The 18,548-nt window shown below is 36.1% G+C and overlaps 1 protein-coding gene across 2 annotated transcripts in view; it reads left to right on the forward strand.

The window, feature by feature from the left end:
- The window catches only part of STAG1 (STAG1 cohesin complex component), a 401,929-nt gene that overhangs the window by 144,398 nt on the left and 238,983 nt on the right, over nucleotides 1–18,548 (forward strand). The window lies entirely within an intron of this gene.

An 18,548-nucleotide genomic window follows, 5' to 3' on the forward strand; every position in this document is an offset into this window, starting at 1 on the left:
ATATCTTTTCCCATTCCGTCAGTTGCCTTTTAGTTTTGTTGATTGTTTCCTTTGCAGTGTAGAAGCTTTTTATCTTGATGAAGTCCCAATACTTCATTTTTGCTTTTAATTCTCTTACCTTTGGAGTGTGTTTTTAAAGGAGAAAGCAAGCTACAGAATGATACATAATACATTGTTCCACTTATGTAAAGCATAAACACGTACATGAGATTATTTAAAATCAAGTTGTTGATACTGGTTACTTACTGAGAAGATAGGATAAAGAGAATGGGATTAGAGAGGTGTATGTGGGGTGCTACAACTGAAACTGAAAGAGAAACAAAAAGAAACAAGTGTGGTTGTAAAATATTAAGTGTTTTTGAACCTGAGTGCTCTTTACCTTCCTGTCTTTCTTGTTTATTATCTGAAATAAAAATAGATAGGTGTTTTTGAAATGCTTCCCCAAAGGAGGACTTCTGTATTCAGTGTGTTTGGAAAAGGACCATATCCCTTCCCCTTTGGAGAGGTACAAAATGTGAAGGCTTTGATAAAATTTGTATTAAAGGACCTGATTTCTTTTGTTTATTCAGCATCCTTGATTCCTACAACTATTTATGACTTTACTGTCGTCTTATCTTTTCTCCCGATCAGAATTGTAAAGAATCCATTTCACTAGCTAAATAGAGACTTGTGTACCTCCTATAATCCAAGGCTTTATATTCAGAACTAAAACCACACTTTCATCCTCATGGAATATATTCTCATGGGAAAAAGATGTAATAGACTGCTTTAGTGAAAGGGATATACAGGGTGGGTTGAAAACACTAAAAGTTCACTTAGGCCTGTCTAGAAACAGGGTCATGGAAGGCCTTGCCTGAATAGATAAAACTTGAACTGAGACTTGACAGAGGAGTAGGAATTAGCTATGCAGTGGCAGAGAGTATTTCTTACAGTAGAAACAGGACAAGATGAGATCTATACCTCTGACCACAGATGGCATAAGATATTCTAGTAAAAATAGAGCTGAGAGAGGTTAGATTATGAACATTGATTGTTTTGACTTTTTATGAAATTGATGGCATTTTACAAAGAAAAAGACTTCATCGTATTAGCATTTTTAGAAATACTTTTCTGGATGCAGATTAGATAATGATTTGGAGGGTGTAGGGCTTGAATCAGACTTTTTTTCTTACTAATCTAGTTTTTTTACTGATCCGATTGGAAAGAAATGCAAGTTCAAATTTATAGAGTATCAGTGAGGATGAAGAGGAACTGACAGATTCTATAAATATTAAGGCTTTGGAATGATTCTGAAAGATGAGAAAAAGGAAGGAATCTAAGATAATTTCTAGTTGTTTGACATGGTGGTGTTCACTGAAAGAAAATTTGCATGAGGAGAGGTGTTGGAGGATAGGTATGGGAATAATTTGGTGTGGGCATTTTGACTTTGAAACACATGTTGAATTTTGGAGCATTCATGCTACTTAATGTAATGGATATTTGTCATTGTAGTAGTTATGAGCTTAGTCAGCATTTAAATGAGTGTCTATAATCCATTGTCATTTGAATTTTGTACCTTCAGATATCAGCTAAAAACGTTGGATTTACATTTTATTCATTCAACAAAAATTCACCAAAAACCGATTATTTCAGGCATTGGGTTAGGCGCTAGAGATATAAATGAACTAAACTTGCCCGATCCTTGCCTTCATAGATTTTCTATTCATACAAGGGAAAGGAAATCCATCCTACTAATCAAATGATCTGATAATATGTCATGAGAAACTATAGATTAATAGTAATCATCTTAGTGTACTAATAATAACTTCTATAAATAAGAAATTGGAGTCAGACTGTAAATCAAATGTACATAATGACACAGTTTAGTCTTCTCTTTGATTTTTTTAAAAATATAATTTATTGTCAAATTGGTTTCCATACAACACTCAGTGCTCATCCCAACAAGTGCCCTCCTTAATGCCCATCACCCACTCCCCTCCCCACCCCCCCCCCCCCCCATCAACCCTCAGTTTGTTCTCATTATTCAGGAGTCTCTTATTGTTTACCTCTTTCTCTCTAACTTTTTTCCCCCTTCCCCTCCCCCATGGTCTTCTTTTAAGTTTCTCAAGATCCACATATGAGTGAAAGCGTATGGTATCTGTCTTTCTCTGACTCTGAAAGGAAAACTGGTTTTATCCATTTAAATATGATTGCCATGTGTCTAGGTGGCTCACTTGGTTGAATAGCCGACTCTTGATTTTGGCTTAGGTCATGATCTCATGGTTTGTGGGATTGAGCCCTGTGTGATTAGCACGGAGCCTGCTTGGGATTCTTTTTGCCCCTCTACCACTCACTTCCTCTCTTAAAATAAATAAATAAAAAACTTAAAAACAAATATAATTGGAAAGAGATATGGGTGTCTTAGAGAATAGTTTGTCAAAGAGGGAGCTTTGTTCTGATGTAAAGAAAACTTGGACTTTTAAAGGACATTGATTTTTTCCTAGTCTCTAATTTACAAATGGAGTTGTTGCCAAATCTCACATATAAAATGCAGAGGAATTCTTCCCCAAGATTTAGCTGAGTGCATTTTACTCTGTGACTACACCAAAGAAAGTGAAAAAGCACCTTTGAGTTTATTTATTAAATCTTACCTGTTAACTTGTGTTTGAATTGATAAGTTATGTAATGATTTCATGGAAGTTGCATGCATCACTGAGTAATTACTAAAATGGATAAAAGTGTTAATATAATAACGTTTGAATTTCTAAATGTTCATTGCAAAGCTTGAAAGTTTCAGTAAGTGTTAAGATCCTTGATGAGATGGACATTGCTAGCTCTGCCTGTTTTGAGAAGAGGGCCAGGGATGAATTACTCTCCCAATAGAAAGCAGTCTCAATATACGCTTCCATGGATGTCCCCTGCTCGTAATTTCTACAAGGATAAGAACTGGTCAGAATATTTCACAATTTAGAGCCTTAAAACTCTTAGGTTGTTTGAGAAGAAGAGTAAGGAAGTTCTAAACATAAACTTTGTCTCCAGTTTTTGTGTGTGTTTTGTTACATAGTATTTTAATTAGTTGTTTTTTTCAAAGCACTTTAGTCTTGATTTCCCCCACTTTCTTAGAATGAAAAGTAATATATACAGAATGTTTTAGGGCAGTAGATGTAAACTGCTTATTTTATTTCATAACCATTTGAAAATCCTCAAATGATAGGTTGATATTCACTTAAAAGTAGGGTTTTTACTTAAAAGTAGGGTTTTGGGTTTGTTTTTTGTTTTTTTTTTACACATAATTAGAATGTCTCTCTGAAATTAACTTTGTGGTATTTTAACCTGTTCTTAACAATTTAGCAGCTATATAAGAGTAATTCTACATGCTATAAAAGTTAAAATTCAAATGCATGATAGACATAATTTCTCTTCTCTAACCATTCTGTACCAGAATTAGTGGTAGACATCTCTCTTTCATATAGTGATTCAGGGATCATGCTCCTTCCATTTTTTGGACCCTCTTTCCTCTAGAGCCGCAATGTTGTTTGCATTCAGTGGGTGGAAGGATAGAGAGAATGGAGTAGTACCTACTTCTTAGAAGCTTTTGGCTACGAAGGTGATGGTGATCTGGGTAATGTAATTCATGGCTAGGTACTTGCTTTCCCATTTTTGTACACACTCTGGAAAGGAGAACACAAATCTGCATGCCACAGTTACTTTTAGATAATTAGAGTGAAAGATATGCAGTAAATATTTTATTTTTTTCAGAAGACAGTACATTGTAAAAGCTGGTTAGTGCTAGGATAAGAGCATTAATTGTGTATGAGTTATTTAGAACTTAAGTCCTAAAAGCTAGGAACTCTAATTAAGAATTTTCATAGCCTCTATTCAGTTACATCCAAAGGTACCTACCAGTTTTCACATGTTTAGCTTTGGTAAATACATTGCTGTATTGTTCCAGTACTTATGTCATGCTGTGCCTTAAACCTGGGTGTTCCAGGTAGTATTAATTCTCTTCATGATATCCACTAATCTTCCAAAGGCATCATCCACATTTATGTCATCTTTTATGCAGATGTTCAAAGGCTGGACAAGTAAGTAAAGATATGACTGTTACTATCTGTATCTATATATATTTATATCAATATAATGGTTTTATTTTATGAAGTCATTTTTAGGAAAAATGCCTTTATGTACATTCTTACAAGTATTTGTATTATTATTAATAATATAAGAAATATGTTAATATAAGAAATAATACATGAAATGTGGTAATTTCTACTAGTTTTGTTATCAAAGAGGGGGACCTAACTTATTTTAATGCTTCTGGCTAAAATACCTTACTTATACTTTCAGTAATAATTGAGTGTGCTTGTACCATTTATTATGCTGTGTACTAACTTTAATCATATATAGTGCAGATCTCTTTCCCCTACCCACCAAAACACTTTACAAATTCTTTTTAAACTGAAGAAAATTATATATTATATATATGTTGAGGTAATTCCTTACTATATATTTGCTAGGCTTTGCATTCCATCATGTCCATCCATATTTCTTAGATCTGCTATATCACTTCCTCATCATTCAGAACTAGGCATTTCACACCGTCACTCCATACTATACACAACAGCAGATTATTCTTCAGTTATTAAACACTGGCAGGATATCTTTTTTTAAGATGTTATTTTAAAAATCCTTTTAGATCTGTTTGTTTTCCTGGTATTTAGTCTCTTCATAAATTCCAGAAGGATTCCAGAAGGAATCCCAGATTAAGATGGAAGAGAAAAAATATAGCTAGGTTAACTTAAACTCTAGGTTTTCGGCTACTTGAGCAGAAGTTCCAGGATAACGTTCTATTGGTGGTTGAAGCTAGCCTGAACACAAAGCAGTTGGAAGTAATTTAAGAGATTGAAAAGACATATTGTAGGATTTAGGATAGGCTTTTTGTAGCATAATTATTAATAGCACCATCCTTCATCTTTTAGTAAGCGTCCTGTTTGTGTGACAAATTATATTATGAAATTTAGAGCTTGCTTTTCAGTGGCTTAATGTGGTTCTGATTCTGAAGGTATTTTATATTGAAGATATTTTATAAATAAAAATAGATTATTTTATTGAGTTCTAGAATATGTTATGTTAAAATTTAGGTTAAGGCTGGGGAAGAGATACAAGGAGAAGGATTCTGAGAAGTCATGCTTTGATCCAGGAAAGGCCTTGCCAAACATATGTAATGTCCCTTACCCCAAATTAATCATGTTCTTTTAATACATGTATTAGAAAACTTACCTAAGAAAGTGCTGCTTAGAATAAGATGCTTAGGTTAATAAAAATAACTCATTTGGACATTTTTAGTTGATTTCTTTTGATACAGTTATCTTTTATATTAAAGAAGGGATGTGACTGTATAAAGAAGCATAGCAAATTGAGAATGGTTCCACAAATTCTTTGATACTAATTCAAACAAAAGAGAAAAATATAGGCATGTAATAATGAGTGTCTCTTCCTCCTTTTTCCCCTTTTTTCTTACTATTAAATTGTTGGCATCCCATTCTGATCTCTCAAATTATATTTTGAGATTTGCTGGTTCATGAAATATTAACATCTTGAATTATTAAATTATAGAATCCAAACTTAAAGTCTAATATCATACCATTAGCAAGTAGCAGAGAACATTTGCTTTTATTTTTCATTAACAGCTCCTGCTGATGGCTTACTGAGAAATAGGGGGTAAAAGTTAACTATTATTTGAGAAGCCTCTTATTCAATATGAGGCAAACTCCCTTAGCTTTGCTCAAAGCGTGGGGGGCCTTCTCCAGTCTAGTTTAATACATGAACTGCTCTTACACCAGACACTAGGTACATACTTTGGATGCCTCCTTACTCCCCCTAGATTGTTTTTGATTATCAGGAAATATTGTAAGCACTTTTTGTATTCATCATATCACCTTCCATAGTAAAATGTATATAGTCAGCACCTGGTAAATTGTTGGCAGAGTTTTTTTGATGTATAATTTTAAAATATTACTACTTTTTTTATTTATCTTGCATTAAACTCTTATCAAAAAGCTAGGAAAAAATTTTAGAGGAAGAAAAGTACTACCCATAATCCTAATTTTTGATATTTTGGTATAGGTGCTTCTGACTGGTTCAGTCAGAAGAACACATGACTATTGATCTTAGGGTTGTGAGTTCAGGCTCCACGTTGGATGTAGAGATTACTTAAAAATAAAATCTTTAGGGGCACCTGGGTGGCTCAGTCAGTAAGCCTCTGACTCCTGATTTCACATGGGTTATGATCCCCGGGTCACGATCCTGGTGTTGTGGGATCGAGCCCTGTGTCGGACTCTGTGCTGAGCATGGAACCTGCTTAAGATTCTCCTTGTCTCCCTTTGCCCCTTTCCCCTGCTCATGCTTGCTTTCTAAAAATAAATAAATAAAATCTTAAAAAATAATATTTTGGTGTATTTCTATGTGTTCTAGACTTATATTAAAATTATACTTGTATGAAAGTAGAATGATTCTTTCCCTATTGGTATTTTATTTTATTTTGGTATTTTTTGATACAGGGCTTTTCACCGCACAGTGTTTCATAATTTGTGTTTCTGTTTTGATTGTTTTGTAACTTTCATTTTAAATAAAATTAGACATTTAGAAATCTTGATGCCCATATCATTTTCTTTATAAGTGATTCATATAACTAGTACTACTGGATCAAAATACATTATTTTAAAGGTTTTGCAGAAATATTTCCAAATAGCCCCTTAATCCTATCAGCATTGAAAATATCTATCTTGGGGGCACCTGGGTGGCCAGTAGGTTAGGATCTGACCTTTGATTCTGGCTCAGGTCATTATCTCATGGTTTGTGGGACTGAGTCCTGCATTGGGCTCTGCTACTGACAGTGTGGAGTCTGCTTGAGATTCTCTCTTTCCCTCTCTCTCTCTGCCCCTCCCTTGCTCTCACGTACTCTCTCTCTCTCTCAAATAAACATTTAGAAAAAAAAATACATAATTTGCAATGCCAACAAATTGGACAACTAGAAAAAAAGAAGAAATTCCTAGAAACATAAAAACCTGAAAACTGACTCAGGAAGAAATAAAATGTGAACAGACTGATTACTAGCAATAAAATTGAATCAGTAATTAAAAAAAAGAAAAACAACTCCCAACAACAAAAAAAAGTCCTGAACCAGATGGTTTCTCAGGTGAATTCTACCAAACATTTAAAGAGTTAATAACTATACTTCTCAAACTATTCCAAAAAATACGAGGAAGGAAAGCTTCCAAATCATTCTATGAGGCTAGCTTTACCCTGATTCCCAAGTCAGGTAAAGATACTACCAAAGAGGAAAACTACATCCCGGTATCTCTGATGGACATAGATATAAAAATCCTTAACAAAATAATTAACAAGCTGAATCCAACAATACATTATAAAAATCATTCACCATCAACAAGTGGGATTTATTCCAGGGATGCAAAGAGTGGGTCAGTATTCACAAATCAGTGAGTGATACATTACATTTATAATAAGAGGAGGATAAAAAACATATCTCAGCAGATGCAGAAAAAAGCATTTGACAAAGTACAACATCCCTTCATGATAAAAACCCGCAGCAAAGTAGGTTTAGAGGGAACATACCTGAACATAATAAAGCCTATATATGAAAAACCCACAGCTAACATTATACTCAATGGTGAAAACTGAGCCCCTTGCTTTTAAGATCAGAGATAAGAATGTCCACTCTTACCATATTTATTCAACATAGTATTGGAAGTCCTACCCAAAGCAGTCAATGGAGAAAAAGAAATAAAAGTCATCCAAACTGGTAAAGAAGTAAAACTGAGTATTTGCAGGTGACCTGATACTATATATAGAGAGAACTTTATAAAGATTCCACCCAAAAACTATCAGAAGTGATAAGTGAATTCAGTAAAGTCATAGAATAAAAAATTTACATACAGGAATCTGTTGCATATCTATACACTAATAATGGAGTAGGAGAAAGAGAAATTAAGAAAACAATCCCATTTACAATTGCAACAAAAAGAATAAAATACTTAAGAATAACTTTAACCGGAGGTGAAAGACCTGTATCCTGACCTGAAGTCTACTTAATATTGATGAAAGAAATTGAAGGTGACACAAACCCATGGAAAGATACTCTATGTTCATGGATTGGAAGAACCAATATTGTTAAAATATCTGTACTACCCAAAGCAATCTATAGATGTAATGCAGTTCCTATCAAAATACCAACATTTATACTTGTCAGGATGACTAAAATAAAAAATACAAGAAATAACAAGTGTTGACAAGGATGTGGAGAAAAAGGAACCCCTATCCACTATTGGTGGGAATGTAAATTGGTGTAACCACTATGGAAAACAGTATTAAAAATAGAACTACCATATGATCTAGTAATTCCACTTGTGAGCATTTGCCCAAAGGAAATGAAAACACTAATTTGAAAAGGTACGTATGTCCCTATGTTTATTGCAGCATTGTTTATAATAGCCAAGTTATGGAAACAACCCAAGTGTCCATAGATAGATGAATGGATGAAGATGTGGTACATACATACACACAATTTTACACAGGCATTTAAAAAGAGTGAGATCTTGCCATTTGCAACAACATGGATGGACCTAGGGTATAATGCTACATGAAATACAGGGAAAAACAAATACTGTATGATCTCATAAAGTATTTAAGAAACAAAACAAGTAAACAAAGAATGGCTAAAAAATAAAACAGACTCTTAAACACAGGGAACAAATTGGTGGTTGCCAGAGGGGAGTCGGTTTGGGTCATGGGTGTGAAATAGATAAAAGGGATTAAGTGTACACTTATTTTGATGAACATTGAAAAATGTATAGAATTGTTGAATCATTGTTGTACACCTCAAGCAAATATGACACTGAATATTAATTGTACTTGAATTAAAGAAAAATTCATTTTCCAAAACCTTGGTAACACTAAGACTCATCATTTTAACATAGTATTTGTCATTTTGAGAGAAAAATGGTGGCAGTTCAGATTATCAGAAATTTGTTTCTTTGATTAAAAGAAATATTTTCTGAAATATTTATTGTCCAATTATGTTTCCTTTAAAAGTTTTAAAAAAATTTATATAATGCAGAACCAATAAAAACTTTAGGGATTATTTTTGGATTGAGACTTATAAGTTAAAGTTAATTAGCCAAGAAAATTCTGACAGTGACTAATGAGGAGCTCACTCTGCTAATTAGTAGACTGTATCATAAAACTACAAAAAATATTAGTGTTAAGTCATTGGTTCAACAACTGGCAGATGAATCAGTTGAACACAAGCAGACCTAAGTATATATAATAATTAAAAATTGTGTTCCATCTGTTCCTTTCCCTTTGTAGTTGATAACTGATTAACAACTTGAAAAAAAATAGATTTGTTACATCATACCATACACCAAAGTCTAGATGTAGTAAAGAAATATAAAGAGTAATATAATGAGGCAATTTTAAACGCTCTCTCTGCGATGAATGCCTTGCTGGAGGATGTGTACGTGCTGCATTGTGCATGGGGGTGTGCAATGGCTCCCTCCCCTACAACTCGGGGAGGCAGCAGCCTTGGCCTTCTGCTCTGTTTTTGCACTGCTTCCTTCATGTCCCTGGTCTTTGCAGGCTGGTCCACAGTGCCACGGTGGTGAGTGGATTGTGTGAGATGGAGTGGCAGATGGTGGCCCTGACAGAACATGACGGTGATGATGAACTCAGGTGTTTTAAGATGTCCATCATGTTACCTCTGAATGAAGTATGGTTATTCTGAAGCCTAGGTGGGGCAGTACCTTTTCACAGGTTAGGCAGTAATCTGGTGACTGAAGGGCTGAAATTGGGGATTTACCCTCTTTGAGAAGTGCTGTTGAGATGTCTGGGATGCCTACATAATGGCTCCTGCCACTTTAATCTACAGGCTGTGATGAGAAGTGAAGAGCCACATCCTTTCTCTGTGGCTACTCTGCATTTTGCTAACACAGAGGATGTCTCCTATCTGGTGTTTGGCAAATTCTAGGAACTTCATCTAGCTTTACTGCATTAGCCTGTGAGCAGCTGTCACCTTACTGGAGGGGAAAAACTGCCTAGAAATTTTGAGACTCTTACATATCATTTAGACCACTTTGACTTCTTTATCATAAACGAATACTTGGTTTTGTCAAAAGGATTCCAATAACATACTTCAGAGCAAAAAATTTTAAAAAATTTAGAAAAAAATTTAGATGAAAAACTGGATTTAAGGCTTATAAGGCTATAAAAGCAAACAAAGTAAATATTTTACTTATTTAAATACTTTCAATACTTAGCTTCTTACCATTATATAATACTTATTTTTGTTTAGTGCTTCTAATCTTTAATGTCAGTTTGGTGTTAATTTTGCCATTTCAGCCTTTCTGTTTCGATTTATTTTTTATCTATATCTTTATTTTCTTTTTATAAACCGAACTTTATTATTAAGCAATACATGTACATGATTTAAAAGAAAAGTCATATGGCACAGTGACCCACATAGCAATCCTCTCTCTTTTCCTGCCCACCCCCAGTCCTGCTCCTTAAAGTTTTCATTTCTTTTCATTTTTTTTTCTGGTATTTATTCCACATAATTTTAATTTTGACAACCTTGTATTAAGTGAATAGGATTATCAGGAAGTAGCAAATACATTTAAAGCCTTAGTAAGACATATGTAAAATAGAGGTTGGGAGATAACCCCCTAAATAATGTAGAGACCAGTGGCTATCTCAGTGAAGTATCTTGCCATTCCATGGTTGGGGATATGTCATAAAAGTAGTGAAAGTAGCATGATAATTTTGTGTAATGTAAAGATGATGAAGGTATCTGTAGACTGTTGTGGTGGACAGACTCAACTGTGACCCTCATGGCTCCTTTCTCTTGGTATTATTCATGCTCTTTACCCCTTCTTTTGCATTGAGAACTGTGGCTTGCTTCTAACCATCAATTCTAGCAAAGATAAGGGGAGGGCGATTCTGATTATGTTATGTTATATAAGATGCTGTCTTGCCAGCACACTTGCTCTAGGGATTTTCCTTCTTGGTTTGACAAACTGATATGTTGGGGAAGCCCATGTACAAGGAACTATGGGTATCTTTTTGGCTTGGAGAGTTGTGTCCAGTCACCAGCAGAAGGTCAGGTACAAGGAAATAAATTTTTTCAACAATGTAAACAAGCTTAGGAATGGATTCTTCCCCATTTGAGCCTCCAAATAAGAATATAGAACAGTAAACACCTTGATTGCAGCAATGCGAGACCCTAACCAGAAGATTTGGGTGAGTTGTGTCTAGACTCTGAATCACAGAAATTGTGAGACAATAGATGGCCAAGACAACTACACGAGAGCAGGAAAATTAACATAGCACAGAAGCAACACTGGGAAGGTATCCTTTCATCTCTTCTAGGCATTATGTAATGACTTACTTTGGTCCTTTTTAATTGGAGAAAAAGGCATTAGCTTGGTTATAGTAGCTGCATATCAAATGCTAGGGATTGCAGTTACAGTGAAAGTCACCACCTGATTAAGTTTATGATAATCCATAGTTGTTCTTTATGATCTGTCTGACTCTTATGTATGCCTAACTGGTGAGTTTAACAGGGATGTGATAGTTTTCACCACCTTTGTTTCTCTGAAGTCTTCGATGAAACCTTGCACTCACTCCAGGGGTATAGTATTGCTTCTGCTTTATTGTTTTGGTAATAGAGGGAAGTTCTGTCAACTTCAGACATTCCTACCATTATACCCCTTACCTAATGCATAAAGTCCATATTGGGGTTCTTCCAGTTGCCAAGTATGTCTGTTCCAAGTAAATATTTAGAACCAAGGAAATAACCATAGGATGGGTCATTGGACAATTTATGCTATCAGCCAGACTTGATTTACATCCCCATGTATCACCTGACCACCATAAGCCCCTAATTTAACTAGTAGACCACAGTAGCATTTTGAATCCCCAGGAATTTAAGGTCATTTGAGAGACTTTGTTTATTTATACATGAAATGTGTAGATGTTTCCTTTTAACAATGCTCAGTACCTTTAATTAATGGCTGCAAGTCTCTGGGGAAGGATTAGAGGATGTGTGGTGTGTGCGTGTAATAGTTATGCAAGATTTTTCTTCAAGGGACCTGGTCTCCATCTCATTTAGTGTATTCTGGATCTGTGAGCTAACCCATAATTGACAAGTGGTGAGAAAGTTATAATTCTCCACTGTGTTGGTTAATACAAATTGGACTTCTGGCTACTGGATCTAGAATTTTTTCTGTTGTATATATCAAATAGTATTATGGAGGCCTTTGGCCTGTTTTGTTCGTAGTTTTGTTCCTAGGTGTACTCCAGTCATTATCTGTTGCCAAAGATCTCTGTAGATCAGGACATTCTGATTACCAGTATGTTCCTGCTGCTCTTAACAGCATTACATTCCTACCTTATCTTTAATGATTAAGTGTGGCCACTTGGGCTGTGTTTGGATCCCATCATCTCCACTGAAACCTGAGAGGTTTTCTTAATGGCTGCATCCCCTACACTTATACCTGGCTTACATAGGAGACTAACCACAGACCTTTAAAAGAGTATGCAGGCTCTGGGCTAATGGCTCGGAGCCTGGAGCCTGTTTCTGATTCTGTGTCTCCCTCTCTCTCTGCCCCTCCCCCGTTCATGCTCTGTCTCTCTCTGTCCCAAAAATAAATAAAAAACGTTGAAAAAAAAATTTAAAAAAGAGTATAGATCCACCTTTTACTAATGTGGTTCTCACTGCCATCTGGGCTCTCTTGTGGATCATAGTTGAGGAAGAGTAGGGGTATGAAATTCTTACATAATTCCAGTCCCATATTCCTAAATCCCTAAATCATTGGATTCTTTACTCCTTCCATATCAGTGCCAGGGAAGCTCTGTCCCTCAACCTTTAAAGGCTACTTTTAGCTCACCAACCAGTCATTTCTAGCTACGTGAACTAACACATTAAATTTGGAGTCTCCAGTAAGTGCACCCATATCCATTAGTTTGGCCTGATGTAGCATTATATTCCATCCTCCTTGGTCAAATGCTTCTAGAATCCACTCCCACATGTGGCCCTTGAGTTTCTGTTGAGTATGTAAGCTATTTCCTGCTGTGTCGTTGTGTGTACATGTATTCCTGGAGCATACTGAGATTTGACCCTAGTTATGGATATAGTGGTAATGGGGCTGGTTGTGGGTCTTAAAGAATGAGCATCCCCCTTCAAGGCATCTGCTTATGTGAAATAATCAGATTTTTCAAGCCAAGGAAAGCTAGTGTTCTCAGACACTGGGAAAGCAAACTACTTGTACTGGTATTGGAGGCTTCCAATTATAAGTGCAGTTTAGGGGAATTGGGAATGAGGACAGATTCAAAATTGTTAAGTTTCATCTAGGACAAACCAGATATCTCTCTTCTCAGTTTCAGAATCCCATTTATTCCTGATCCAGGTCCTAATTTTCAAATGAGAAACTTGATGAGACTGAAATTCAACTGTTGTTGTAACTCAGCAACCTACACAAATAAATTTTTGCCTTGATTTTCAGCATTATCAGTCCCATACCTACAAGAAAGAAGATAATTCTTTCAGGGGAATCTTAGAAGCTCTCTGGCTCTCTCATTGTCACTTAAGCGTGAGAATGGACTTGAACCTGTCATTTTCTAAGTTCTCAGGTATACACAGAAGGGTAGATTTGTTACATCATACCATACACCAAAGTCTAGATGTAGTAAAGAATTAAATATAAAGAGTGATATAATGAAACAATTTTAACTTGTAACAACTTGTTTAACAATTGTGAAACAATTTTAACTTTAACAACTTGTACTCCTGTCCATAGTCATCATTACTGCCATAATGGCAAATATAGTGGCCACTTAAGCTTTCAAAGAATGTGCTTGAGTTGGTGCTTCATCACAGTGTACCAAAGGTGATAGCTTGATTGGTTTTCTGAAACTACTGCATGCCATAGATTACGATCATCCCATTTCCTTGGCAAAGAGCTCAGCCCTATGCTTAATCCTAAACACATGACCAAACCAGTCCCCAAATCTAATCTTTACTGGCTTATATTCTAGAACCACTCCTTGTTCTGAACCTTTCTGGATTGAATCAGGAGTCAGAAACCACACAGTTTCTTGAATTGGTATAATTATATATAATTAGTAAACTATGATAAAGGAATAACTATAAAGATGTAAGGATAACTCTCATTTTTTAAAAATGTTTTATTTATTTTTGAGAGAGAGAGATTCACAGAGTGTGAGCAGGGCAGGGGCAGAGAGAGAGGGGGAGACACAGAATTCAAAGCAGGCCCCAGGCTTTGAGCTGTCAGCACAGAGCCCGACGCGGGGCTGGAACCCACAGACCGCGAGATCATGACCTGAGCTGAAGTTGGACGCTCAACCAACTGAGCCACCCAGGTGCCCCTAAAGATGTAAGGATAACTCTGAATGAGACCCTAGGGCTTAAAGAAATTTCTCAAGGAGAGAAAAACTTGGATTCGTGGGGGTCCCCTTCCTCAGGCTTGGGTTTGGACCTTGTTGGAGAAGGTGGGTTTGCAGCCTGTTGAATGACAGAGTTCACTGGATTGCCTTATGCCTTAGCCAGAGCTGGTTTACATTTGCTAGGCAGCAGGAAACAACATTCTGAGATACAGTTGTGTTGGTTGTGGTGGACAGTACTACAATGGAAGTTGAGGTACTGCTGCCAGATGAAACTTTGAGCAGGCCATTGTCAGTGTTAGGAGGGCTGCATCAAGAGGATAATCATCCAATCCTAATCTGGGGCACAAAAATTCCAAAGAACTGCACACTCTTAGCATGAGGAAGAGACAGACCACCACCGTTGGACTTTGCAGCAAGAATAAAAACACAAAACTCTTAACATTTTGAAACCAGGAAAAGAAGTCCCCCTTCCTCCTGGACTATCCTTCCAGAGCTCTGTGCTACTAAAGCTTAACATAGTGCTTACTGTGAAGCAGAAGTGCTTGTAAAGTCTAGTCCATTATTACAGAGCAGATACTGCTGGGGTAATTTTGGTGCTGAGGCACAATAAATTGGTTTTCCTCAAGTGTCTGGTGTTAGCAGCTATTTGCATATCTTTTTTTTTTTTTAAACGTTTATTTATTTTTGAGACAGAGACAGAACATGAATGGGGGAGGGTCAGAGAGAGAGAGGGAAACACAGAATCCGAAACAGGCTCCAGGCTCTGAGCTGTCAGCACAGAGCCCGACGCGGGGCCTGAACCCACAAACCGCAAGATCATGACCTGAGCCGAAGTTGGAAGCCCAACCAACTGAGCCACCCAGGCGCCCCTATTTGCATATCTTAAAAGAGAGGCATTGAATGTAGATGGATGCTCTGTATGTGGAGGTAGAATTTGTATATGTTGTGTTTAATTATTGGTGCTGATATTTGTAAGATTTTATCTTTTTCTTTTGAATTCATAAATTTTACCTATGCTTATATGTGTCATTTTCCCATTCTGACAGAAACTAGATAAGCCATGTTAATGTTCAGATTTAAATCTTTTATTGATAAGGTAGATTTTCCTCTTAAAATGATCAGCTTAATTGTGTTTCTTCCTTGTCTTTCCTTCTTAAACACTTGTATATGTTAGATCTCCTATATACGTCTGCCAAGTATTTTACTCCTTTCCTTGTGAATTCCTTTTGTATATTTTTCTTTCATGTTGAGACTTTTCCCCCCACTGAACTTCTAGGACACTAAATTCATTTTCCATTAAATTCATTTTTCCTTTTTTTCTTCTTTTTTTTTCTTTTTTAAGTAGGCTCCATGCCCAATGTGGGGCTTGAAACTCACAACCCTGAGACTAAGAGTCACATGCTCTACTGATTGAGCCAGCCAGGTTCCCCCAGTGATTATTCTTTCATTCAGCTAATGAGTATTTAAATTTGATTTTTTTTTTAAACTTTTAGAACGTTCTTTCTGCTCTTTAAAGTTTCCATCTGTTTCAAATATACCTAGTATAATGTTTTTTTCTCCTTCGTGTTTGGTAAGTCTTTTAGGCATATTATTTTGCTTTGACTTCTATTTTTTTTTAATCTTTATTTTGGGAGGGAGAGAGAGAGAGACAGAGAGCACCAGTAGAGAGAGAATATTTCACAGAGAGAATCCCAAGCAGGCTCCAAGCTCAGCATGAAGCCAGTCCCACAGGGGGCTCAGCCCCATAACCTCAGCTGCTATCAAGAGTCTGGCAGTCAACTGACTGACCCACCCAGGTGCCCTTTGCTTTGACTTCTTAAGGCTTGAAGTTTGGGTGGTTACGTCAAATTATTAGGATCCCTCCTTTGGCACAAATTCACATATAAATACTGTCATAGTCTTCATTCCTATGAGTATCACATTAAACAACAGTTCTGCTAATTGGATAGTACTTTCCCAGCCTTAAGACTAGGAGGTAACTCATCTTATTATAGTGATCCCTTGTGGTTCTTCTGAGGCCAATAATTTATTTTTTTTAATGTTTATTTATTTATTTTAAGAGAGAGAGTGAGCAGAGAGAGGGGCAGAGAGGAGAGAGTCCCAAACAGGCTCTGCGCTGACACTGCAGAGCCTGACACAGGGCTTGATCCCACAAACTGTGAGATCATGACCTGAGCCGAAGCCAAGAGTGGTTTCAGTGGACTCAGTGGACTGAGTCATCTAGATGCCCCTGAGGCCAAGAGTTTATAGCAGGCCCTCCTAGGACCATATACCACAGGGTTTCTACTGTCCCAAGGAAGATTAATCTCTAAAGCCTCCAATTTTTGAAGGAACAAGAAGTTGCAGTCTTCCTGGGTTTTTTTTTCCTGAAACCCTTTGGGCCGGTATCTACTGATCTCATGTTTAGCTCAAAAAGTAACTTAATTTTGTGCTGTTACTTTTCTCTGACAACCCCTAAAAGAATCCATAGACTTGCTTGCACCCTGAAGGCATTGCTACCTTGCTTGCCCTAGCAGTTCTGTCCTGAATGGAAGTGTGATGGAGAGGGAGAGTGCATCAACTTATATTCAGGCCCTTATTTGCCAAAATTTCTCAGATGAGAGCTTCTGCAAGATAAATATCACAAATGTAAAGACATGTTATGAACTGGAGAGATATTATAAACGCTTGACATTAAGAGCAATGATACTTAATGTGTTATTTTAATTTTTATGTACCATTCCTGTACCATTTTATTTAGATACACTATTACAGTACTCAGGCTTAAACCTAGGTAGGTTATCAAATTAAAGTGAAAAGTATACTTGTTGATAATGTCTTTCTGTTTCGAATCAGATAGTATTAAATAAAAGACAAAACTAGTATCAAGTGGAAGTATGAAATTTGCTGTGTATGGGACATTATGTTTATTTGTCTGAAAAATGGTATTGAAATGCTGTTGTAACCTATGATTCCCTTCCTAACTATGGAATAAAATCTGTCCTGCCACTTCAAGGGTCACAGCATTTACCTGAGCTTAAAATCAAATTTTTCTTAATTTATGCAATAATATAGTTAAGTAGAAAGGCAGTGATGGGATCACATTGGCCAGAAACTGCAGTTAGTTAATATGGGAGGAAAAGGAGTGGGAATGAAAGAAATAGCGTTACATGTGGAGGATCAATCCGTTTTTCCCTTGAAGTGTTAACTTAAAAAACCAAAACAACAACAACAAAAAACCAAAACAAAAAAGAGTCAACAACAGGAAAAAAACAGTCCTTGGAGAGCTCTGAAAACCAGAACATTTTAGCTTATACCTGAGGGTAAAATAACAGTCTAGTCTCCTGGAGTAATAACTGTAGTCTGCCTGTGCAGTATTTACATTTACATTTATGGAAAGCATGTACTCCATATTGCTAAAAGCTACATGGAAAAAAATCATTGAAATAGTAATTATTATACAGTTATTTATTTAAGATTTCTAGTTAGGGCCTTTAGTTTACAATGTAGCATGTTATCTGTGCCATCTGCTTTTGTTTCTCCAAAGCAAATGAATTTACTCTTAAGCAAGAGTATAGAATACTAATTCTTTGTGTCCTTGTCTGCTCTTATCAAATAGCCTGTTGAAAGAACTACATTTATCTACTAGAGTTTGAAGAATATGCACTCACTGTACTGTGTAGAGATCCAGATTGAATTGATTGAGCTTTCCTTTAGGTTTAGCTTATTAAAACCTTAGAAGAAAATTTAAAACTCATTTTTAACTACAACATTGACTTATTCTATGCCACATATTTGTATTTTCTCTTTGAAACCCTGATTTGTTTTTGTTGTTTTCTCTTTAGTTCTTTCCCAGTTTTTAGAATGTTATTTTTCTAACTGCCTAAAATTATTTATTATCCTCTAATAGAATATGAGAAAACTGTTACAGCAAATGTAATTATTTTTCTCATTTTACTGTAATCTGTGATTCAAATGCTGCTTATGGTTTTCATGAGAATATGTGGCTAAGTTCTTAGAGATTTTCTTTATAGTAAAGTCTCAGACTTGAACGTTTTGGAATGAAGTGAGGGCAAGCCTATCAGTGTCACAGTTTGAATTTTTTCATACCT

Source organism: Panthera onca, chromosome C2 (genome assembly GCF_046562875.1).
Source record: "Panthera onca isolate mPanOnc1 chromosome C2, mPanOnc1 haplotype 2, whole genome shotgun sequence".
NCBI lineage: Eukaryota > Metazoa > Chordata > Mammalia > Carnivora > Felidae > Panthera > Panthera onca.